The sequence below is a fragment of the Chionomys nivalis genome, chromosome X (genome assembly GCF_950005125.1).
Source record: "Chionomys nivalis chromosome X, mChiNiv1.1, whole genome shotgun sequence".
NCBI lineage: Eukaryota > Metazoa > Chordata > Mammalia > Rodentia > Cricetidae > Chionomys > Chionomys nivalis.
The window spans coordinates 123,202,375-123,211,009 of record NC_080112.1 but is presented as its reverse complement, the minus strand read 5'-3'; positions in this window follow the sequence as shown (position 1 = coordinate 123,211,009).

Here is an 8,635-nt window from a genome sequence, read left to right as displayed (position 1 = left end):
TGGTGGGATTAATGGCGTGCCCCACCACTCCTGGGAAACCCTTCCTTCCATAAATTGCCTTTCTCACAGTGTTTCTATCACAGGGACAGTAAAGTACCTGAGACAACCACACTTCCTATTTTATACCGGAGTCATTCTATTCGGCTATACGTTACCTACTTCTTAGTCACACAAAGTGATTAGGGAACGTGGACTTGTTATCAACATTATGAGTGGGCCTTGGTTATCCTAGTCAATCAAAGCAGTCAAAAGCAAACCAGTGGCTGGTTGAAACATGATAATTAAGCTAATAAATACATGTTATATACCTAGTAACCATTAATTATACTATGCTGGGCCTAGAACTTTGACCTAATAAGATAAAGTGAAAGTGGTTTTAATTTTATGATTAAGAAGAAGATATTCCTTTATTTATGGCTAGAAACCCATTATGAGTGAGTACATCCCATGTTCCTCTTTTTGGGTCTAGGATACCTCACTCAGAATAGTGTTTTCTATTTCCATCCATTTGCATGCAAAATTCGAGAAGTCATTGTTTTTTACCGCTGAGTAGTACTCTAATATGTATATATTCCACACTTTCTTCATCCATTCCTCCATTGAAGGGCATCTAGGTTGTTTCCAGGTTCTGGCTATTACAAACAATGCTGCTATAAACATAGTTGAACAAATGCTTTTGTCATATGATAGGGTATCTCTTGGGTATATTCCCCAAAGTGGTACTACTCTAGAGGGGCTCGCAGGTGTCCAGGGAGATGTCCCCAGCTGGTACCTTGGGCAGCTGAGGATAGAGAACCTGAAATGACCCTATCTTATAGCCATACTGATGAATATCTTGCATATCACCCTAGAACCTTCATCTGGCGATGGATTGAGATAGAGACAGAGACCCAATTTGGAGCAACGGACTGAGCTCTTAAGGTCCAAATGAGGAGCAGAAGGAGGGAGAACATGAGCAAGGAAGTCAGGACCACGAGGGTTGCACCCACCCACTGTGACAGTGGAACTGATCTATTGGGAGCCCACCAAGGCCAGCTGGACTGGGACTGAATAAGCATGGGTTGAAACTGGACTCTCTGAACATGGCAGACAATGAAGGCTGATGAGAAACCAAGGACAGTGGCACTAGGTTTCGATCCTAATACATGAACTGGCTTTGTGGGAGCTTAGCCTGTTTGGATGCTCACCTTCCTGGACTTAGATAGAAGTGGGAGGACCTTGGTCTTCCCGCAGGGCAGGGAATTTGTACTGCTCTTCAGTATCGAGAGGGAGGGGGAATGGAGTGGGGGGAGGAGAAGAGGAGTGGGGATAGAGGGAGGGGAGTGGGGGGAGGGCAATATGTGGGAGGAGGGGGAGGGAAATGGGAAATGGGGAGCAGGTGGAAATTTTAATTAAAAAAGAATAAAAAAATACAATAAAAAGAAGATATTCCTATTGTTGGATATAAACAAGGAAGAATAAATTCTCTGTGTTTTGGGGCACACACCTTCCATAAGGTGAGCCAACCCAATAATACCATGGTACATGCATATAAGAGAACTGAGATAAGAGAAATGCAGAGAAGCAGAATTGGAGACTTGTGTATACCATATCTGGAGTCCACACTATATTTCAAACTTCTAGGCATGCTTATTTAAAACTCCAATTTAAATTTGCTTTCTAGCATTAATTTTTTCCTTGAAATCGAAAATATATGAATACAGTCATGTAGCCCCTCCAAGCAAAATCTCTGACATTCATGCAGCATTGTAGGGTATTTTACTTTACTAGATTGAGGCAAGTGGACTTGGAATTAAGATAAGAGTGATGGGGCCTTTGTTTATAGTGCTGTACAACCATTTATACAGTTGGAATTTCTATAGCTCTAGTTTGCTCAGATACAATATTATGTAAGAAATGAGTCTTTCTTGACAATAATATTATCCCAAGTCAGTGAAGCTTGTGAGAAGTCAGCAGGTAGGCACTTGTGTTAATTTTGGAAGTGAGGTTCACTGGGGTTAAGCAAATTGCTTAGGACCATGCAGCTCTTAGGTGGCAGAGGCAAGATGCAATCCTTAAAGTTCTTTTAGTTCTTTGATCTTGTCATATACTGTACTTCGTTCTTATTCACCCTAACTTTTCCTTATGTGGCTCATAATTCAGCATTCTTTCCATGACATTTTTTTGTAGATAATTCTGTTCCAGACAGTTCCTAGTTACTCTTATTTTACAACAATGATGCTTTATAGTTATTTAAAGCATGTACTATGGAATACACACACATATTTATACACACATGTTTATACATGTATATCTATATGCATACATATTGACATATATGTATATGTGTATACTGTTAAACTCCCTGGAACATGGTGAGTGCAGTGTGAATCAAGCATAAGGTTAACAGTGGTCTGTTATAGAATGCTTGACTATTTTATCATTGGTTTTGTTTAGCCAGTTCAGGATATGGGGATAATGAAAGGCATTCCGAACTCAGTCAGGACAATTTACTTTGAATTCCATACACACATTTTCATTCTTTTATTGTCATCAGTGGAAGCAGACTTCTCTTTAAATTTTCTTCGGGCTGGTCTCTCAGTACCTATATGCCATGTATCATTAATTTTAAGACCAAAGGAAAAAGGATATTACAGTAAGAACAGGAATCTTAAACAAACTTAGTCTTTGCCATTAAGATGAAAGGACACAGCCATGAGTTGGATTTCCCCCTGACAAAGCAGTAAATGCTAAGTGTTAGATGATGTTTTCCCTCCAAGTCATGAGATTATGGAGGGAAAATTTGTTCAATATTAACACTGAAGGGCATACCTTTTAAAAAATAAATCTTTGTTTTTAGTAGAAATTATTAGTAGCAAACATTTGCGTGAGTGAGTGTGGGTATGCCCACGACACAGGACGTGTATACGAGCCAGAAGACAGCATCAATTCTCTTCTCTATTTTTCTATAGCTTCTAGGGGGTCAAACTCAGGTCATCAGATTTGCCAGACAGGCACCTTTATTGGCTGAGCCATCTCACCTACGCTTGCAAAAGAAAAAAATAATTCTTTTTTTTCTCATGTTTCTAGTGGCAGTCCCATTAGGTGGAGTACAAAACCAGATTTAAGTTGAGGGGGGTGACTATGGATATTGTTTCTGAGATGAAAATGAAAGCAAAGAATTTGTTATCTGGGTTAGCACTAGATTCTAAAAATCAAAAGGAAAAGTGAACAAAATCCCTCTGAGAAAGCAGCAGCCCAAAAGCAAGTTATGGGTCAAGCTGTTACCTCCAGACTTTTCAATGCTACCTTAGATATACAAGCATTAACTACATCACTTTTGACCACAGTTTCTACAAAAAGTGTTTATACACAAGTATTTTGCTCAGGAATTTGCATGATTCAGATGGCTCATTGAATTCTGTAGAAAGAATCCATCTCTATACTCAGTAAGGGCAATTCGTGTTGCTGAGAGACCAAAACAGCATGTAGATATACAGAAATGCATTTGGTGGCTTGGAAGGGAAACTATGACTATGTCTTTGTGCTTATACAGTAGGTCATTAATCCGGAATTTTAGCTTAATAAAATAATAATTACTGTTGTAATTACTAATGTCCATGTGGCAGGCACTGGATAAGTGTATACACCAAATCATTTAAATTTCATAGCAATCCTATAAAGTAGTTTTGATAAGAATCAAGAGGAGTCCCACTGAGAACCATTATCAGTGACGAAGCAGAATCCAGAGGCCTTGAGCCAGACCAATGACTCCTGGCAATGAACATTTGCAAGTAAAGATACGTGGCCTAATGGGCAACCTGTGTGACTCAACTGGTCACGCTACACCTTCCATGAGGAAATTCTTCTCTCTCTCTGTCTCTGTCTGTCTGTCTGTCTCTCTCATTTGCTTGTTTCTTTATTTGGTTTTGTTTTTTTCTTTTGAATTTGGTATTTTTGGGGAGGAAGAGGGAGGCTGCAAGGACAGAGGGAGGATACGAGGGGACAGGGAGATGAGATGTGAAATCCACAAAGAATCAGTAAAATATTTTTGGAAAAAGAATCAAAGATGGAACAAAATTAAGGGAGAATCATGATGACTCAAAGCATGGAATCCAAGGTTATAAAGATAAGGCCACTATTTAAGAGGATCCAAAGAATGGAAAACATCCACAGCAGATCCCGTTGGGCATCAAAACTTGTTGGAGTTATTCCTACTGTATTAAAATTTTCTTTTAGCTCTTAATTTCATAAGCTTCTTTTCATTCATGACACTATCTAATTATCTTAAGTGTTTGTGTGTGTGTGTGTATGTGTGTGTGTGCATGGATATGTCATGGTGTAAGTGTGGAGTCATTTATATCCTTCAACCATAAAGACCCAGAGAAGCAAAGTCAGGTCATCAGGTTTGATGGCAAGCTCCTTTACTGGCTGAGCGGTCCCACTGACCCTTGGGATCCATTTTTGCTTGAGAAACTTTTATGTAACTCTAGGTATATAGATAAATATATAGAACTCAAACATTTATAGATAATAAATCATTGAAATTAATGCAAACTATAGCATGGTTACATAAAAACTTACCTTTTATAAAAGATTAAAACAAATTTGCTCACTAATGAGATGAATATGCTTGCTTATGTTTACATAAAGAAGGCAATCCTGGGTGAATATTTGATACTACAGAATGTAGAGCATCTTTACAATATTTTTAGAGTTGGTTAACATTTTGATTTTATAATCAACAATATTGAGAATGTCGTGTCACATAAATATGATATGGGATTCCCTTCTGTATGCTATGAATATGTTTCATTACCATTGATTAATAAAGAAGCTGCTTTGGACTATGGCAGGGCAGAATATAGCTAGGCAGAAAAAACTAAACTGAATATAGAGAGAAAGAAGGCATAGTCATATGTCATGTACTTGCCCAAGAAGCAAGATATGAAGTAACAAATGTGTAGTACAATTTAAAAAAAAACATGTGAGGTAACAAACCATGAGCCTTGTGGTAAAATATAAAATAACAGAAATGGGTTGATTTAAGATGTAAGAGCTAGCTAGGAATATGCCTGAGCTGTTTGCCAGTATTGTAATTAATATAGTTTTGTGTGACTATAATTAACATAGTTTTGTGTGATTATTCAGGTCTGGGTGACTGAGAAATGAAAATGCGGTATTTATTTACATAAATATAAAGTACAAAATGGCCAAAATATGTTAAGGTAGAACTATTTGAAAAACATGGACTTCTGCCCTAATGTAAAGTAAAAATTCACTTAATTCTTTTTATAAAACTGGTTCATTTATTTCCTTAACTCTTTGATTTTTGAGTTTTCATATATTCTGAATATTAATCCTCTCTTCACATATATACCTGGCAATGATTCTTTGCCATCTGGTGCATTTCTTCTTTACTAGATTTCTTCATTGTGTGAGCTTTTAAATTGTATAAGGCCAAGGTCTGAGTTGTCAGTTGTTGGCCTTAAATCCTTGGTTAATGGAGACCTGTTCAGAAAGTCATTTTCTATACCTATGTCTTGTAAGGTACATCCTTTTATCTACAATTTTACTGTTTCAGGTTTCAAATTGAGGTCTTCGATCCACTTGAATTTAATTTTTGTGTAGGGCAATAGAAAGGGGTCTACTTTGATTCTACATGTGGGCACCTAGGTTTGACAGTACCATTTGTTAAAGATGATGTCTTACCTCCAGTGTGTTTTCTATCTCTTTGTCGAATATTAGGTGGTGACTGTATTTATAAGTATATATGTTTGGGTCTTCTGTTTTATTTCACTGGTCAGTCTATTTGTCTGTTTTTGACAGAAAGTCCTTGACAAAAGAAATAGAAATGGATAAGAAATGACTCAAAAAGTGTTCATTATTAATAAAAATTATGAAAATTTAAATTAAAATAACTTTGAGATTTCATCTCACCAAGACAGAATGACTAAGATAAAAAAAATCAACTGACAATAAATGCTGGCAAAGTTGTGGGGATCAGGAATTTTCTGCCACTACTATGAGTATCCAAATTGGTGCAGCCAGATTGGAAATCTCCATAGAGAATCTTAGAAAAGCTTAAAATCAATCTAACATATGACCCAGCTATGCTACTAACCATTTCTTAGCATATGCCAAAAAGATTCAACATCTGACTCCACAGATATCTGCTTAGTAACCTTCATTGTCATCATATCCACAACAGCTATGCAATAGAAACAGCCCAATTGTTCAACAGATGAATGGATAATGAAAATATGGTACATATACACAGTGGAGTACTATTCAGCTGTAAAGAGAAAACAAAGTCATGAAATTTATAGGTAAATGTGTGGAACTAGAAAATATTATATTGAATGGGGTAGCCTAGAGTGTGAAAGACAAATGTCACCTGTTCTCTCTCACTTGTGGTTCCTGACTCCCAACATTAAGATGTGAGTATACAACAAGGAATAACTGCAGAAATCTGGAATAGATAATAGGACTATGGAAGGTATGGGTGAGAATAGAAGGGCATAGTGATATGAAGCAAAAAAAGGGAAAATGGGATGGAGTCATGAACTAGGGAAGGGAGGGAGGTCAATACAGAAGGATAATCAGGAAGGAGGAACAAGAAACATCAAGGTTGTTTGATAATACCTCAAGGAATCATTTTATATTTACCTAAAATTATGCACAGTAAGTGTAAATATATAAATAATATATGTTAAGACACCTGGACTAACAATATTCTCCACAAGAACCACAGGTTAACAAAAACTCCAGTACCAGGCATGAGAAATCTTTCAAATAGTTGGTCAGGGTAGCCAAGTGATTTCAGGAACAATATGTGTTACCAATGTTGTCATTGGTTGTATCTCAGAAATTGAGGGTGAGCCACTATTACTGAAAAGTAATACTACACTCTTAGGGCACCAAACTTAGATATTTTGTACTGGATATAACCTGAAAGCCCCTTTTCTGCAGTCTAGTTTCCATGATTCTAGAGAATACTATGCAAGCTGTCAAGGTAAGATAGCAAATAAATAGTCCTATCCAGCTGCAACACCTATGATCTACAATTACCAACATAGCAAGACATGTATTGATGTGGGATTCCTCTCTGTCAACCGTGAATATGTTTTATTGTCATATGGTAATAAAGAAGTTACTTGGCCTATGACAGGCCAGAATATAGCTAGGCAGAAAGTCCAAACAAAGATACAGAGAGAAAGAAGGTGGAGTCAGAGAGAAGCCATGTAGCTGTTGAAGGAGAAAGATGCTGGGAACTTACCAGTAAGCCATAGTCCTGTGATGATACATAAATGAATAAAAATTGATTAATTTAAGATGTAAGAGCTAGCTTGGAGTATGCCTAAGCCACTGGTCAAATAGTGTTGTAACAGTTGGTGGTAACCAACAGCTGTCTAATTGGGCTTAAAGCACAGTCAACAGGATTGAAATCATGTCTGTAGGGTAGTGAGACCTATCTATCTTCCTGAAGTTAGTGAGGTCATGGACATTAGAAAACAATCTACTACCATCTCTGTGTTAGACCAGCATAATTCCTTACTACAGTCTATGTCTTGTTATGGGGAAGCTGCTTGTTTGTTTCCAGCTGCTCAGACCCAAAATAATCACACAGAAACTATATTAATTAAATCACTGCTTGGCCCATTAGCTCTATCTTCTTATTGGCTAACTCTTACATACTAATTTAATCCATTTCTATTAATCTGTGTATTGCCACATGGCTGGGGCTTACTGGCTAAATTGCCATCCAGCTCTGTCAGGGCTACATGGCATCTCTCCAATTCTGCCCTTCTTTCTCCTAGCATTCAGTTTAGTTTTTTCTGCCTAACTAAGTTTTGCCCTGCGATAGATTCAAAGCAGTTTCTTTATTCATTAATGGTAATCACAGCATACAGAGGGAAATCCCACATCACCTCTCCTTTTCTGTTTAAATAAAAGACTTTAAATTTAACATAGGAAAAATTACATATAACAAAACAGGTATCAAGTAAAAATTATAAGTACAATATTTATATTTACTTCATCTTTTATCATTTTTATAAGGAAATTTTATAAGGAAAACTATAATTATAACTATCTATTTATTCTTCAACTCCATCAAAGACTCCCAGAAGGATATAATATTACCAAAGTAAACAGGATGTGCATTGTAAGCAACTCTCAAAACTCTAAATTGACAGAGACATCTTGCTGCCAGGACAGTCACCCAAAGTTCTTCTGTACCATTGAGACATCCATCTTCAGCCTACAGGGTCTTAGTATCCAGCAGACTTTTCCATGAAGCAGGAAATTTCAAACTATATATTGGCCTATATTGGCAGTTTGTCAGTCACTTTCATCTGTGTCCTGCAAAATGTCTAGCAGACTCTTTCATGTAATAGGCACTCAGAAGGATTGTCTCACCTCTAGGCAAGTTCAGCAGTCATTTTTCTGTGGATTCTGCATGTCCATTTCATCAAGCAGTCCTGGCAAGAGCAGTTTCTTGCCCAAATGGCTAACCAACGCCATAAGGAGCCTCTTCAGTGTCCATCTTCCTTTTGAAAAAATTGGTGCTGCCAGGAGCAGATGTGTCTCACTGTCATGAAAAGTCCTAATTTCTTTTTTTTTTAACAGTTCTTACTTAGTTTTTATTCATAAT